The sequence below is a fragment of the Erythrolamprus reginae genome, chromosome 1 (assembly GCF_031021105.1).
Source record: "Erythrolamprus reginae isolate rEryReg1 chromosome 1, rEryReg1.hap1, whole genome shotgun sequence".
Lineage (NCBI taxonomy): Eukaryota > Metazoa > Chordata > Lepidosauria > Squamata > Dipsadidae > Erythrolamprus > Erythrolamprus reginae.
The window spans coordinates 241,713,061-241,729,997 of record NC_091950.1 but is presented as its reverse complement, the minus strand read 5'-3'; the positions used below and the strand labels follow the sequence as shown (position 1 = coordinate 241,729,997).

General features: G+C 42.2%; 1 protein-coding gene across 4 annotated transcripts in view; it reads right to left on the bottom strand.

The window, feature by feature from the left end:
• The window catches only part of PAK5 (p21 (RAC1) activated kinase 5), a 182,275-nt gene that overhangs the window by 141,323 nt on the left and 24,015 nt on the right, over positions 1–16,937 (bottom strand). For 3 of the 4 annotated variants that reach the window (XM_070732655.1, XM_070732660.1, XM_070732658.1), the window contains exon 2: positions 12,391–12,477. The gene's annotated coding sequence lies outside the window, so the exon portion shown is untranslated. Of the gene's footprint in view, positions 1–12,390; positions 12,478–16,937 lie in introns of those variants that run through there. The other variant, XM_070732656.1, reaches the window with a different exon arrangement.

The window sequence follows — 16,937 nt, the reverse complement described above, 5'->3', positions numbered from 1 at the left end:
CAAAACATGTACCAAGTTAGAGAGTATCACAACATGTGATGTTAAAACATGACTAATTAGTTCATGATTCGCTGCATGATGCAATGCTAGGCAAGTGATTAATATACAATAAATCAAATCCAATTAATCACCTGTTGTAAGAAAACTGCCACGTCCACTTTTTAGTCTTTTTTATCGACAATCGTTGTCTAGGATGTTATGTGGCAACTGCCTATCGATTTGAATTCTAAAATCCCAGAGCGCTTTAGCTTCTTCATTTTCCATTATTTTGTCTATTTTATGGTCCCACCTTGCAGATAAATGATATTTCTTGCAGATCTTCCAATTCACTATTGTTGCTACTTTTATCATGCTGTTGTTCATAGTAGACTGTGATCTTTTTACAGCAGCTATAACAATGCAGTCTACTGTTTTTTCAGCTTCTTTGCAGAAGTGGCACTTGCTCCTGAATTCTGACTTGTATGCACTTGTTCTTAAAGGTTGGTCTTGTGCAGCCAGAATTAGCCCCTCTATCTCTTCAATTTTACTGCTCTTACGCATTCCCAGATCTTGTTATTTCCTGCTTTGCCTATTATTTTTGTTTTTTAATATACTGGCCATGTAATACTTTGTCTTTCTACGTCTCTTTTCTGATCTTCACTTGGTCTTTCTTGTAGGGCAGTTTGGTCTCTCCAGTACTCAGTGGGTCTTCTGTAGCTTCAGTGCAGCCTCTTCACTGTCCGTAAAATATTCTTCCTTTTTTTTTTTTTGCCCCCTTCAACTATCTGATGTACTTGCAACATTCCACACCTGCCTCTTTTCCTTGGTAAGTAGAATCTGTCAACATTGCTCCATGGATGAAGGGCATGATTAATATTTTCCTGGTCTTCCTAGCCATTGCTCTTAGTTCTGCTAAAATCAAGTCCACTATTCCAGCTGTGTATCTGGAATTGCCTAGGTGTTCATTGCCTTGATGGTATTTCCTCCACCGAGTTTCCACTTTAAGATCTTCTCCACTCTTTTGATTTTATTCATTCTAACCCTTTTCCACATTATTCATTTTTCTTGTAATTTAAAACAGTTTTTCTTTTACTTCAAACACTTTTAAAAGTTTCTTTGTTTGCACTACTGTATAGTAATATTGTGCATAAGGGAGCAATTCCTGCCTACATCAAATTAGACTTTTAGGTATGTTATGCAGTAAACACATATTTAGAAACCAAAATAATGACATTATTTACATTTTGATATTTACAACAATTTTAATCTGCATAATTCATTTCATTACCATATATTCTCAACATGCTGAAAATAAAAATAGCACGGGAGTTTTGTTTTCTTTTAAAAATTGTACAAAGGCATCCTGCTTGTGACAATTTCAAAACAGTCACAAAATGCCTTAGTGATCCTTCATGAAAGATGGCTTTTGGATTGCAAACAAAGGGCCTGTAGGTAGGTCCTTCTGTCTGCCTTTTAAAACACAACTTTAAAAAATGCTCTCCTGAAAACAATAGAACTCAAAACCCAGCACAGCACACTTTTCAGTGATGACAAATCCAACTCTCCAGCTGGCTTATTAGTTGCTGAAGGCCTATTAGTTTTTCTGAAATGTCACTTAGTTTTTGTATGATTCTGATGGATGTTGAAAATTGGCCAGCTCTTGGTAAAGATTTGTTTCAAAAACCTCCTGGGAAATTAAAGGCGTTGACAGCATAATCCTACACATCACACCTCAGAACTACCTGAAGATGCGTAGCTTGGGGATGGGGGGGAGGTGCCTTGATCAATGTTCTCATTGGAGGTCTAAGTGGCCCTCCAGCCAGTTTCTGATGATTGTCATGGCCTCAGAGGACCAGAAAGGGTAGGGGGTTGCTAGCGTATTTCTGAAGAACCAGGCGGTAGCATCACTCATAGGACAATGAAGTCCCCCGGCTCCAGATGCTAAGCGTGTAAAACTGTGATCATGGACGGCAGGCATGAAAACTCAATTGCATTGTTCTCAAGACTACAAAAACTATTGGTGTTGTGAGAAGAAGGAAGGAGGAGGAGGAGGAAGAAGAAGGAGAAGGAGAAGAAGAAGGGATGAAGGAGGAGGAGGAGGAGGCAGGTAAGCAGGCAGCATAGTACCAGGCTACTTTAAAAAAACATGTTGGAAGAACAGTTAATTCAGAAATACTGTCTTGATCCCAAGTAGAGGAAATTTTGGAACACTTGCAGTTGTTCTGTGCTAGAATAATTTTTATGATGGATAACTGAACACTGAGCCTTGTTTGATCATTAGAAAACTTTCATTTCCACCTAGACCTGACAATACTCAACTTTCCTACTGAATTTTGTATGGTTTGACCCCTGGACTGGAATGTGGGTACAATTTTTATCATTACTCTGTCTAGAAAAACCTAAGCTTACTCAGTTTACTGATATAGAAGACAATAGGCAAGCCATAATCTGTTAAAGTCTGGTTTATTTAATAGGACACAATTGGCTGATTTTGTTCATTATACCAAGCTATGGTTCGCTAACTCAAGCACTGGATTTGCATAACATTCCAAACCAAACAAGTTACATGACTGCTCAGTAGGAAAAGTGGGGTAATTCCTGTGTCTTGCCTTTTCCTTTGTTTGATGCCAAATGATCAATTCTTTAGAATTTGGATTATTTCTTGTGCAGTTGAAAACTAAATTGGGAGCTGCTTTACCATAAAAAAAACCATTTATCTACCTGGCCCCTTAGTGGATTTTCTTTCCAGGTGTCTTTTCAGACATTGCTGAGCTGTGACCAGTAGAAACCATTTCTTCTTTGTTAAGCTTAGGATGGAGCATTTCAAAATATTCTGCCAGTGTACTGCAATCTAAAAATCTCAACTACCGTAATGTGCACAGTATGTTTATGCCCTTATGACAAACTTTTTATATTTGCCTAGTGGTTATCTATTCCCAAAAGAGTCAGTGGCTACAACACAAACCATGAATGTTAACTTCTCCAAATCAAATATATACTGCTCAAAAAAATTAAAGGGAACACTCAAATAACACATCCGAGATCAGAATGAATGAAATACTGTATTCTCATTTAATACTTTGATCTATACAAAGTTGAATGTGCACAACAGCATGTGAATGCTGTTGCTTCCTAAGTGGACAGTTTGATTTCACAGAAGTTTACTTGGAGTTATATTGTGTTGTTTAAGTGTTCCCTTTATTTTTTTTGAGCAGTGTATATTGCGAATGAAGATAAATATTCCTGTCCCAGAATAATTTTACAGGATCTAATCTAATTTGGTCACCGGGAATACCGGATTTATTTTTCCAAGCTTTCAGACTTGTGCTAGAGGCCATCCTCAGACAGAGAAAGAAAGTAAAAAGAGAGAAGATCCTTGAGGATGAGATCTTTGGAACATGGAAGAAGCTTGGAAGAATAAACCTTTGGTCCTGGTGACTGATTCAAATTGTATCCTGCAAAATTATATTTTTAAAGTAGCATGTTTACATACCAAACAAGCGGGCAAGTGAGAAGTATCTTAAACAGTGCTTATGCTTGGTCCCTCATCAGGAATTTGCTTCTGAAGATATGGCTTTTTTTTTCTTTCTTTTTGCTCCATATTGGACTGCCTGGGACTTTGCATGAGAAACATCTCCTTCCAAGCATAAGCTTCAAAAAACCTGCTGTTTTCCAGCTCTCCTTCTAGCCTTCCCCAATACCTCAGCCAAATTCGGCAACAATAGCCAAAATAGGACTGTTCCTTTCCGCAATAAAAGGTAGTCCTTGACTTACTCCCATTCAATTAGGAACCATTCAAAACAGCACTGAAAAAAGTTTACTTATGACCAGTTTTCACACTTATAACCATTGCAGCATCCCCATGATTGATCACAGGATCAAAATCTGCACACTTTTATCTCTCTCTCTCTCTCTCTCTCCCTCCCTCCCTCCCTCCATCCATCCATACAACCATCCATCCATCCATCCATCCATCCATCCATCCATCCATCCATCCATCTATCTATCTATCTATCTATCTATCTATCTATCTATCGAATTCAATTTATAGGCCGCCCTTCTCCTTGCAGGCTCAAGGCAGGTATTTATGATTGTTACATTGTCCTGAGTTCATGTAATCGCCACTTTATACCATCTCAGCAAACAAAGTCCATGTGGGAAGCCAGATTCAATTAGTGACCACATGATTCACTTAGCGACTGTGGCAAAAAAGTCACACAACGGAGAAAGATACACTTAAAAACCACAAGTGAGCCATGAAGCTTTGGGGCTCACTTGTGATTGCTAAGTCAAGGACTACACTTACCACAAAACTAAAAACTTTGAGGAACAGGACGAAACAACAGCCAATCATGATGTTTTTAAAATGGCAGAGCACTTGCAAACACCATTGTTAGTTTTATTCTGAGGCCTAGACAAAACATCTTTGTATTGAACTTGAAGGGGGGAGGAGAAATGGAAAAAGTGGGGTTTTCTCTTGAATTTAAAACATCTGAAGTATCTGTTTTGCACATTCTTCTCTATTACCTGTAAGTTTACAAACCATGACAGGATATGAGGAAGAAATAATAGCACTGAAAGTTCATTGCAAACTTCAGCAAATCAATTGCATAGCTTTAAACTCCAACACACTGTTATCCTTTCAGAAGTTATTTCCTGGAGAAGGTGGAATGGGATAGAGGGAAGGCAATTTCTACAAGAAACAGTCATAATTCTAAACTGCTGTACCAAGCACCCTAGTTCTAATGGTTCGTGACTGCATTCTTGCTGACTGGGGTGCTAGGAAAGAGAAAATAAGAGAGGTTTCAATTAAACATTATGTGGTGTAAAGTGCAGATTTGCGCTTCTATGTTGTCTTTATTTAAACAGTCATGGGGTGGGGGGAATGACCAGTGGCGGGTTGTAAATTATTTTGACAGCAGTTTTCGTGCGTGCATAATGAATTCTGCACATGTGCAAAAGCGTCCTGGGAGGTTAGGCAGAGCCCCCTAATGCTGGTGCTACCAGTTCTAAGAACTGGTCCAAACTGGGAGCAACCCACCACTGGGGGGAGGGGAGAGGGAGCTATAAACAGAATCCTGTAACTTGCCTGTAATCTTTGTCCCTTGATCCAACTGGATGGATAGTCTATATGAAATTCTGGTTAGCTAGAAAACTGATACTTCGGGGCTGGTTTGATGATTATGAATCCCTGCCCAAGCAATTATGGTTCTTAATAGCTTATTCTCCCTACATTCAATCTGAGGGTGAACCTTGCCTTGCATAATAGCCACATTTTACGAGTTGAAATTGTTCAGTGACTGTTCGATGCTGAAGGTAGCTTGGATATTATACTGTAGCAGCTTAGAAGTAAAAAGAAGATCACTGGCAGCTCACATTTTTTATTGTCATTGGCCTTTCCCCAATGAAACCACACACGGTCTCTAAATGTCATTTGACGTTTGAAAAGAAAAGGGAGTTAAGTTAACAAATGACTCTTTCATTTATTTCCCTTGTAGGAAGGTTAGGAAAAGGCTTAATGAAACATAAGCAAGCCTGTCATATCAGAAATATGTGTTGAGTCTTTAAAGGAGTGCTTAAGTCAAACCGTCAACTCAATCTACCTCATAGAAATGTTGTTAGGTAGGCTACCTTAAACTGCCAGAGAAAAGGTAGGTTAATAGTGTTACGTCTCCGCCCACACAAGGGAAGTGCCTGGAGACAAGCCGGAATGGGAGAGAACGGCTCCCTCCTATTGGCTATGTCCAGCGGGGTGGGACAGCCGGGAGCGGGAAGTTTTAGGTTAATCTGATTGGTCCTTACCTCAGTAAGCTGCCGATATATAAGGGATTGTTTGTTGTTGTATTCTTGCCGGTTCCTACTTGTGTTCAATAAAGAGTTGATTCCGACTGACTGGTGCCTGACTTTTCAAATAGCATAGTCAAAAATAATTCTGTGTCTGTAAGCTAAGTTAGATTGTTTCTATCCTGCCATTAATTTCTTTTATTTACTCACTTTCTCTATTACCCATAGGAATGCTTCCTGTGAAAGGAGCTATAGCAGGGGTGTCAAATTTGATGACATTGGGGGCCGCATCAGGGATGTCTTTGACCTCTAAGGGCTATGTGGGTATAGCCGGGATGGGCATGGCCAGCTCTATATCACTCATGTAAGGGGTGCCTGTGGGGGCCCAAGCACTCTGCCAGAGAAAACAGGTTCCTGAGCTCCATTTTCAGCTACAATGGCGTCCTGCAATCTTCTGCCAGTAAAATCGTAGCTTGCGTGGGCTACATGCAGCCCTCCTGAACTCCATTTTCGCTTGCAGAGGCATCGTAGTCCAATCCTTTGCTATTTCCAGGGTGGTCCCATGGGCCAGATCTAAGTACCCTGTGGGCTAAATCCAGCCCCAGGGCTTTCAGTTAAAAACCTCTGAACTACAGTGATGTGTACACATTTATGGGTTTTGAAACATCTCCATTATCCTCTACTCTGAATTGCATAATCCAGGTGATATAAATTGAAGTTGGTAAATGTGAAGTGTAAACCTTGGCTTTCAATTCCCTGGTTAGCATTCCGTCTTATTCAAGTTGCAGAAGACAGGAGAAGCAGAGAAATCCTAGCAGAGTAATTCTAATATCTCTGCTGGATGTAGAATGTTTCCCTGACTCTCACCTTGCCATTCTATCATGCTATCTTATATTTCTAATAGCTTGTCGAGTAATAGCTTGTACTATGTGTTCAGATTGTAAAGGTGATGACAAAGACTTATAGATATTCACTAACTGCTTCAGAGTCCTTTGGGGATGCTTTCGCTAGAAACCCAGTCCATAAACTAATTATTTATTTAACATATGATGAGAACACGACAGAAGAGAAGTAAACCTATACACACAATCCATAAACTAATTCTGAGATACTGATTTGTTGGAATTTGCTGGTAAAATATTTTTAAGATTAAATAAGCAAGAATATTCTTCTTTTCTGAATTAAAAAAAAGAATGGACTCTTATGTCAATCTATATGTGTGTGTGTGTGTGTGTGTCTATATGTCTATGTCTGTGTCTCTTTGTGTGTCTATGTGTGTTTTCACCTCCATGCCTTATGCAGAGCAAGCTTTTCTTCTGCTATCTATACTTACAATGAAAAGTTTCCCAGGAAATCTCATGTGTACAAATAATGTGGAAATCGCAATTAATACAACATTATTTTTATCCTTGCCTGAACATTCACCCCAGGTGTAACCCCAATGTCAAAGAAAAGCTGAAGTAGTATTGTGAAAATAGTCCAAACAAGCATGAGAAAGTTTTGTGAGAGTACATCACACTTTCAATCCCGCATGATACACATAGAAAGTATGTGTTGTGGGGAGGAGAATTAGATTTCCCATACATCAGATAGGAACCATTTACACTGGCAGTTCAGGAGCCATGCAAATACACTTTATTATTATTATTATTATTATTATTATTATTATTATTATTATTATTAATATTAATTGGATTTGTATGCCACCCCTCTCCGCAGACTCGGGGCGGCTAACAACATTTAACTGGATAAAGGGCTAAGGAGATAGAAAAACATAAAAAGAGGACATCTGTGCTAGTACATAAGTAGACTGCACAGCACATTTGATCTCTCTTCTAAAATTTCATGCTGAGTAAGCAACATGGACAGAAAAGGGTGGGGGAGAAAGAATCCATGTGTGCTTTTCTTACAGTGCGACAGCAAATACCAAACTTTTCTTCCGCCATACTTTATACTGCTTTTCTTTAAAAATCAGGTGTAATTGATTGTCTATTGCTTTTGTCCACCCTTCATTCTACCACCACCCTTCAGTTAAAAAAGGGAGAAAACAGTGGGGCATTTTTGGATAGCTAGTAGGAAAGCAGGGAGTAAAAATGCAATGCCATTTTCCTAGGAAAAAGGGAAAATGAATGCTGCCCTGAAGCACTCACACTCATGAGAATATTTTAAAACCATTGGATGTGTTTTGCTGTTTTGCTGCAATGGGGGGGGATGTTTGGACTGTTTGGAATGGGGGGGCTGTTGTCAGTTTTTTTGGACAACAAAGCTTTTGATGGAGAATGAATTCATATGGATTCACATCAAGGAGAATGCAGCAAATATTTAGACTGCAATCCGATGTGAGGGTTTTCTGTTATCTGGGCACTTGTACAAATGATTATGGTGATTAGCTGGTTGAGTCAGATAGAAGAAAGGCAGAAGATAAATAACAGAGTATAAAATACGTTTGTCCTCTCCTCCAAACGGGAATTGTTAGATGGCACCCAGCAGCCAACCAACCTCTGCAAAAGGCTTTCATCATATGATTCCCCTGCCGGCTCCACCAGTTCAATATTACAGCTGCCTTCTCCCCCACCCTTTATTGTTTAGCCTTGAAAAGAGACAATTTAAAGGTGAAAGGAAACAGGATGGCAAACTTCCAATTTAATGAGCAGATCTGTTTTTTCTTGTTCCAAAAGTCAGGGTTCAAACCAAGGGGTTCAATTTCCTGGGGGGGGAAAGGGGGGTTAATGAAAGATTAGTCAGCATTTCCTGAAGCACTTTCCATTTGATCCTGAAAAGCAGGAAAAGCTGATATTAGACTCTCGTCTGACTGGTTCATTATTGTCCACCCATTGATTGGAATTGATTTTCCAAGATTCTAGGAGAAAGTTTTTTAAGTCATTCTTGAGGATGCAGCATACATCCATCTCCATATAAACTATGGGTTTTAATGACTCATTGCTAAATTCCAGTATTAAGCAGAGGCTGGGCAGCTATGTATCAATCCTTGGTACATATCAATTAATAAAGTAATAGCAATTAGAAATAGCACTCAAACTTATATACTGATTCACGGAGCTTTTAAGGCCCTCACTAAGCAATTTACAGAGTCAGCCTGTTGTCCCCAACAATCTGGATCCTAATTTTCACACCTCAGAAGGATGGAAGGCTGAGTCAATCTTGAGCAGCTCAGAATTGAACTGATGGCAGGCGGCAGAATTAGCCTGCAATGCTGCATTCTAACCACTGCGCCACCACAGTTCTTATAATAAAGATATTTTATAATAAGGATATTTTATAATTAGTATTATTGTAATAATAATACTTTTATATCAACAGGAGATTGAATTCGATGCCCTGAAATCTATGACTCCATAAATGTACAACTTCTATGATTTCTCCTGTAACTGGATAGGCTTTAAGTATGAGGTACCTCAATCAGCTTTAGTTACCGTATTTTTTGTAGTATGTGACGCATCTTTTTCCCCCTAAAAGAGGCTGAAAATTTGAGTATGTCTTATACTCTGAAAGTAGCTTTTCCCAAGCTTTTTTTTCTTTCAGCCGTAATGAGGCACTAACAACCTTCCCAGGTCTTACTGGCTTAAAGGACTTTTTTCATTGCTAATTGCTCCAAATAATGTTTTTTTTCCTAACGAGGTGCTAACGATCTTTCTGGCAGGCTATTTTATTGCTACTCTTTCCAAAGAAGTTTTTTTTCCAGGTCTCTTTGCAGGCTTTTTTTCATGGCTACTCACCCTGAATAAAGTTTTTTTAAGCCCTAACCAGGGGATAAAATAAGGCGCCGAAGCTGACCAGACTAAGGACACTAGTCAGATGAATACCCAGTAGGCAGATTCCCCCCCCCCTATTTTTCTTCCCCGAAACTAAGGTGCGTCTTATACTCCGGTGCACCTTATACTCCAAAAAAGGGTATATAGTTATAGAAAATGTAGAATGTATGTTAAACTCCATCGGAACAATCAAAGAACTAAAGGAAAACATCTAGCTTCATCAAATATGTTATTATGACCAGCTACTATATACCGTGTTTCCCCGATAGTAAGACCCCCCCGATTGTAAGACATATGGGGGGTTTCAGGGGGGTCGGCTAATATAAGCCATACCCCGAAAGTAAGACATATGTCTTACTTTCGGGGAAACACGGTACTAAAAGCGAGGGAGGCATCCGCTACTCCCGCCGCCGCCTTTGCTCTCCCCGCCGCGCCTGGGGCTGCCTGCTGCCGTAGCCGGGCTGGGCGCGGGGCATCCTCGGTGTTGGGCAGCAGCGGGAGGAGCCGCAGCCTCCGGAGGCGGCCAGCCGGGCGCCCCCAGGACGCGCATCGCAGACCGGCCCCACCGTGGCGCAGGAGGGATGGAGGCCGGGCCTGACGGGCAGCCGCGCCTGCCGCGCAACGCCGCCTAACGCCGCCCGCCTGGAGGAGAAGAAGCCTCGCCCGGGCCAAAGCCGCCTTTGCTCTCCCCGCCGCGCCTGGGGCTGCCTGCCTGCCTGCTGCCCAACGCCGAGGATGCCCCGCGCCCAGCCCGGCTACGGCAGCAGGCAGGCAGGCAGCCCCAGGCGTGGCGGGGAGAGCAAAGGCGGCTTCGGCCCGGGCGAGGCCTCTTCTCCTCCGGGCGGGTGGCGTTAGGCGGCGTTGCGCGGCAGGCGCGGCTGCCCGGAGGAGAAGAGGCCTCGCCCGGGCCGAAGCCGCCTTCGCTCTCCCCGCCGCGCCTGGGGCTGCCTGCTCTCCCCGCCGCGGCGGGCCGAAGCTGCCTTTGGTCTCCCCGCCGCGCCTGGGGCTGCCTGGTGTGCTGGACCACATAGCCCATCATCCCGTGCAGGAAAGAGGGGGCTGTCTGGAGGGGGGCTATGCACCAAGGAAGATTCCCTCCGAGAGAAGGGGAAAAGATTGAGGCGGGAAGAGAGGATCGACCCGGCAGTCGCGGGAACAGCGGCGTTGCCTCCACACGACTCACTTCTCCGGCGTCAAGGTTTGCGAGACTCGGGAGGCTCCGGCAGCTGTACGCGCGTCGACCGCAGCTCTAGCCCAGGTGGCTGATTCCCGTGTTTCGCAGGCATCGTGAGAATCCGTCCAAATTTCTTGCAGAGAGAGGCAGGAGCGGGAATGGCGGGGGGAGGAAGCGTGCGGGTGGTCCTCAGCAGCCCCGGAAGGACCGACTAAGTGAGCAGGATCCCGGTCCGGGAAAGGGATCCAGTGCTTTGGGGAAAACTTGGAGCGGGTTCCCCCCCACCTCCACTCCCTCGGTGCTCAGCCCGGAGGGCGCGAAGAAAGGAAGAAAAGGAAAGGAAGAAAGGGAGAGGAAGAATTTTTATTGCAAATTTAATTGGTTTTTGGTGCCCGGGACAATATAACACATACCCCCAAAGTAAGACACAGTGGGGCTTTTGGGGGTAAAAAGATAGTAAGACACTGCCTTACTATCGGGGAAACACGGTATTATCATATTTTTCGGAGTATAAGACACATCGGAGTATAAGACTCACCTTAGTTTTGGGGGAGGAAAATAGGTAAAAGAATCTGCTTACCAGGTATTCATCTGTCTAGCGTCCTTAGTTTGGTCACCTTCAGCACATTATTTTATCTCCTGGTTAAGGGCTTAAAAAAAACCTTTATTCTGAGAGAGGAACAATTAAAGAGCTTGCAAGCCAGTAAAGGCTGGGAACATCATTAGCACCTGGAAAGAAACAGTCACAGCAAGTAGAGCAATGGAAAAAACCCTGCAAAGACTTAGGGCTTGGAAAACATTCTTCTTTGCAGAGAGTTAAGTTATGAAAGAGCTTGCAAGTGGGTAAGAGCTGGGAATATTGTTAGCACCTGGTTAGGGCTGGAAAGAAACATTCGGAGCAAGTTAGACCAATGGGGGAAAAACCCTGCAAAGACTTAGGGCTTGGAAAACATTTGCAGAGACTAACAATGAAAGAGCTTCAGAATATTAATAGCACCTGGTTAGGGCTGGAAAGAAACATTTGGAGCAAGTAAAGCAATGAAAAAAAAACCCTACAAAGACAGGGTTTGGAGAACATTCCTGGCAGAGAATAACAATGAAAGAGCTTGCAAGCTGGTAAAAGCTGGAGACATTGTCAGCACCTGGTTAGGGCTGGGAAGAAACATTTGGAGCAAGTTAGAGCAATGAAAAACCCCCCGCAAAGTCTTAGGGCTTGGAAAACATTCTTCACAGAGAGAAACAATGAAAGAGCCTGCAAGGTAATAGCTGGGAAGATCGCTAGCTGCTTGTTAGGGGTGGGGGTGGGGGGAACACATGCTAATTATCAGCCTCTTTTAGGGAGGAAAAAGGTGCATCTTATACACTGATAAATACAATGTATCCTGTCTCAAATTTCCAGGGGAGATATATTTTACAGTCTATGATAAAAGGGGAGAATGGCAAAGGGTTCAATCTCTTCCATAAAGCAAGGTAGGGGAGATAAAACTGTTTAGCCAATAGGAGAATAGGGAATAGGAGAAGCTCTAAGATACATAATACCTTTGAATGATCAGTTCCCCAAATGTAATGAACCTGGGGTGCTGATCAGAAAATGAGCAAATGCTGTTCTTCCTTGAAATTGATTCATGCTGTGATTAACACTTTTTAAAGAGATTCTCAGAAAGAGAAAAAGAAACTTACCATGTATGAAGCAAATTAAGAATTTCAAGAACCCTGCTTCTTAGCGCCTGCATCCATAGTTCACAAGTCCTTCCGCAGCGGTTGTATCTGAAAGCAGCATAGGATAAACAGGGAGGAAGAGTTAAAGGAGATTTTATTTTATTTATTTATTGGCTTTCTAGGCCGCCCTTCTCCAGCGGACTCAGGGTGGCTTCCACAATAAAATCAATACAAGATACTGTATAAGAAACCCAATCTAAAACTTAACCTAAAACACCCCCCAAATTAAAAAAAACCATTTAACTAAAATCCATTCATAATCATTCAGTCATACCGTAGGCCAGAGCAAGAAAGCAATGTTCAACAGCCCCTACCCTGCCGGCAAACATATATTTTCAGAGCTTTACGAAAGGCCAGGAGGGTGGGGGCGGTGCAAATCTGGGGGGAGTTGATTCCAAAGGACCGGAGCTGCCACAGAGAAGGCCGTTCCCCTGGCGATATTGCTTGGCTGATGGGATCCGGAAAAGGCCGACTCTGTGGGACCTTATCGGCCGCTGGGATTCGTGCGGTAGAAGGCGGTTCCGGAGGTATTCTGGTTCAATGCCATGTAGGGCTTTAAAGGTCAAACATAGAAACATTAGAAGACTGACGGCAGAAAAAGACCTCATGGTCCATCTAGTCTGCCCTTATACTATTTCCTGTATTTTATCTTAGGATGGACATATGTTTATCCCAGGCATGTTTAAATTCAGTTACTGTGGATTTACCAACCACGTCTGCTGGAAGTTTGTTCCAAGGATCTACTACTCTTTCGGTGAAATAATATTTCCTCACGTTGCTTTTGATCTTTCCCCCAACTAACTTCAGATTGTGTCCCCTTGTTCTTGTGTTCACTTTTCTATTAAAAACACTTCCCTCCTGAACCTTATTTAACCCTTTAGCATATTTAAATGTTTCGATCATGTCCCCCCTTTTCCTTCTGTCCTCCAGACTTTGAATTGTGACCGGAAACTGATCTGCAGCCAGTGCAGGCCACAGAGTGTTGTGGAAACGTGGGCGAATCTAGGAAGCCCCATGATAGTTCTTGCGGCCGCATTCTACACGACCTGAAGTTTCCAAACACTTTTCAAAGGTAGAGAGCGTTTCAGTAATCGAACATCGAGGTGATAAGGGCATGAGTGACTGTGAGCAATGACCCCGTCCAAGTAGGGCCGCAATTGGTGCACCAGGCGAACCTGGGCAAACGCCCTCCTCGCCACAGCCGAGAGATGGTATTCCAATGTTAGCTGTGGGCTGATTGAAAGAAAATCCATAGATATTTTAGCAGGATGCAGCAGTTTAAAATTATTTTTAATGTGGTTTTGTGGGGTGGTTTCTTTTTGTACACTCTGCCTTTTAAATGATTTTTTTAATGGCTTGGGAACGCACAAAAATAGGCAGGGAGGGAGAAAATCCTTTCCTGCATTAACAGATGTAACTAATCAACGCTCATTTAGCACTGGGACATCTGGAAGACCGAGAAGTAATTTTGGACGCTGAAAGAATATTTTGGTTCTGCATCCTTAGGGTGATATTTTAAAACACGAGGTCTCAAACTGGGTTTATTGAGGGGCAGATCAGCATTGTAATTCTCCTCTGCACATTGGTGGGAGGGGGGAGCAAAGGGGGGAAATGGGATGGGTGCCTCCTGCAGCACTTTACTAGCCAAAATGTGGCATGGGGGACTGCACGCAGCTCCCCCCCCCCCGTGCCTCACTTTTGCCTCCCCAGCCTCCAGCAGCACTCTGCCAGCCATGCAGAGGCTTCCACACAGCCCATTTTTGGCTAGCAGAGTGCTGCAAAAGGCTGGGGAGGCCGAAAACAGGCCGCAGGGGTGGGGGGCACATACAGCTGTTTTGCCTGGCAGAGGCACCATAGGCCAATCCTTTGATATTTTCAGGCCAGCCCACTGGGACAGAGTCTGCGGAGAAGGCCGGCATACAAATCTAATAAATTATTATTATTATTTTTTATTATTATTAAGCACCCCATGGGCTAGATCTGGCCTGCAGGCCTTGAGTTTGACATCCCTGTTTTAAAAGGAGGAAACCTTTGGGGTTTTGGGGGAATCCCAGCCCAGAAGCACAAGGAAGTATGAATGGGCAAACTTTTAAAGATTTATATAATATAAAATGGCTGCATCCATGGGTGCAGGTGGTAAATAGCACAGTGGAGAGACAAGTAGTCCATTTTGGCTCAGCTGCAATAAAAATATGTAGAACGTATTAGCAAATACATAACACCTTCTGTCATTTAACTTGCAACAGACTGGCGTTTCCTTTCCTGCGACTGCATTTGGCCTCCCTCTTTTCTTGTTGTGCTATATGTGCTTCCAAAGCTAACTCCACTTGGCACAAAGTTTACATGAACCAGCTTTTTGATGGTGTACAAACTGTACTTGAGAACAAAACCATCATAACAGAAGCAGAAAACTGTTCCACTCTCAATTTTTTCACTGTTTTTGTATTTTCTGGGGGAGGGAGGGACATTTGTTTTTTTAATGTGAGTTGGTTTTATTAGGCTGAAATTCCAAAAATATTACAAGTCACTACTTTCAGTAGAGATTAATTTTTCACTCTGTTTTTCCTACACCGAAAAGAAATATTAAAAAACGTATTTACTTATCTACCACTCTTTCCAGTTAGACAAAATATCCAGAGATTACTGATCAGTTTTATGTAATCCTTCTCAATCAGATGCCGTCCAAATGTACCATGAAAGCAAAACTCAGAGTTGCCAGCAAGCTCACCATCATTTATTTATTGTTTTTATTTATTTATTTGTCAAACAATTATAGGGTGATAATTTGTACATATAAAACATTAGATAAGTAATGATAAAAAGTAGACAAGAGGACAAGGACGGTAGGCATAATGGTGCGCTTATGCACGCCCCTCATCCAACTTTCCCTTTTGAGATTAAGAGTAAGACTTGCAATATTTATATTTATGGCCATGCTCTAATACAGATAAGCTTATTTCAAAACAACTATCACAGTTTTATTCAATTGTCTAAAAGTAAAATAAGTTTTTTCCTCTGCAACTCTCTTTAAAATGTGATAGCATAATGGACTGAGAAAAAAGGTGCAAGCCAGAGGTGGGTTGCTACCAGTTTGGACCAGTTATATAAGAACTGTTAGTAACTTGGTGGCCTGGTTCACTGGAACCAGGAATGATCCAGGCCTGCCACTCCCCCGAGTCGGTCCTCTCCGCAGCGCCGTAGGCAGCACCATCTCGGTTTTTGCTTCTGTGCATGCACAAAGCTTTTTTTAGTATTGCACATGCATGCATGGGTCACATCCCTGAGCAAACTGGCAGTATAAGAATACGGAACCCCACTGGTGCAAGCATTTTGAATGTTAACTGTTATGAATGTGAAAGATGCAAAAGTTCAAGACACATTTTGAACACAAAATACTTCCCAGATAGTTGAAATGGCCCATTTCATGCTTGAAATAGCTGTTTCATGCTCAAAAAGATTATTTCCATCTTGAAATGGAGTGTTTAGCATTCCAAGTGGTTTGGATTGAATATCATCATTTTTATGACTTGGCTACTTGTTTGTTTGCATGAGAAACCCAAAACAGGTGGCATCAAAGGAGAAAGGTATTTTCTTGAGGTAGAGCAGATTCCTCAAGTAATGTGTCCCAGGAGGTTAATCATTTGCAAAAAGCAAACTCCCAATGTTCTTAGCCACTAGAATTGTGGATATTAAAACACCAAACATTTCTGGAGGCACCAAAGGACTAATTTTTTAAAAAATAAATAGTTCACTCCCTCCTTTTCTCTATCAATTACTCAGTCTGATCTTCAAAAGATCTATTTCATGTGTTTCAAATCAATGCCAAGGATAGACATTTTCTACATTTTTTTTGCAACGGTTCTTATTTGAGTTTGTGAAAGAGGATTTGTTCAGATATTCCTTCAAATTCTTACCCTCAATTAATTCTAAGTTTCCAACTGATGGGTGTTTGTGTGAATTATGCAATCTCTCCAATAATCACCAGCCTTCCTATTTTCTAAAAGTTAATTAAATTGCAAGGAGACCTCATCAGGGAATTTCCCCATAGGTTTCTTTAAAAAAAAAGGTGCTACTAATTCAACCTCAATCTCAACATTATTGGGACTCCTCTGAACGCAAGTTGTAAGGGCATTATTGGTAATGATCCTCACCTTGAATTGCACTCAGAAACAAACTTGTAACCAATGCAACACCTGTAGCAGCAGTATGGCATTCTGGGTCAGACCAGAAGTTATTTAGCAGCTGTATTTTGCAACAGCTGGAGTTTCTGTGCGATGTTCAAGGGCATTCCCTTCCAGGGGAGATTACAATAATCCAAGTGAAGACAAGAGCATGAATGACTGCCTTTACTCCATTCTAAGAATGGCCACAAGTGGCAACCCAGTTGAAGATGGGGAAAAGCCTTCTTGGCCAAGGCTTCCATCTGCTCCTCTGGTAGGAGACACAAGTCCAGGTGGACTGCCAGTTAAAAGATCTTTGAGAGGGAGCACAACTCCCTCTCAAAGTTG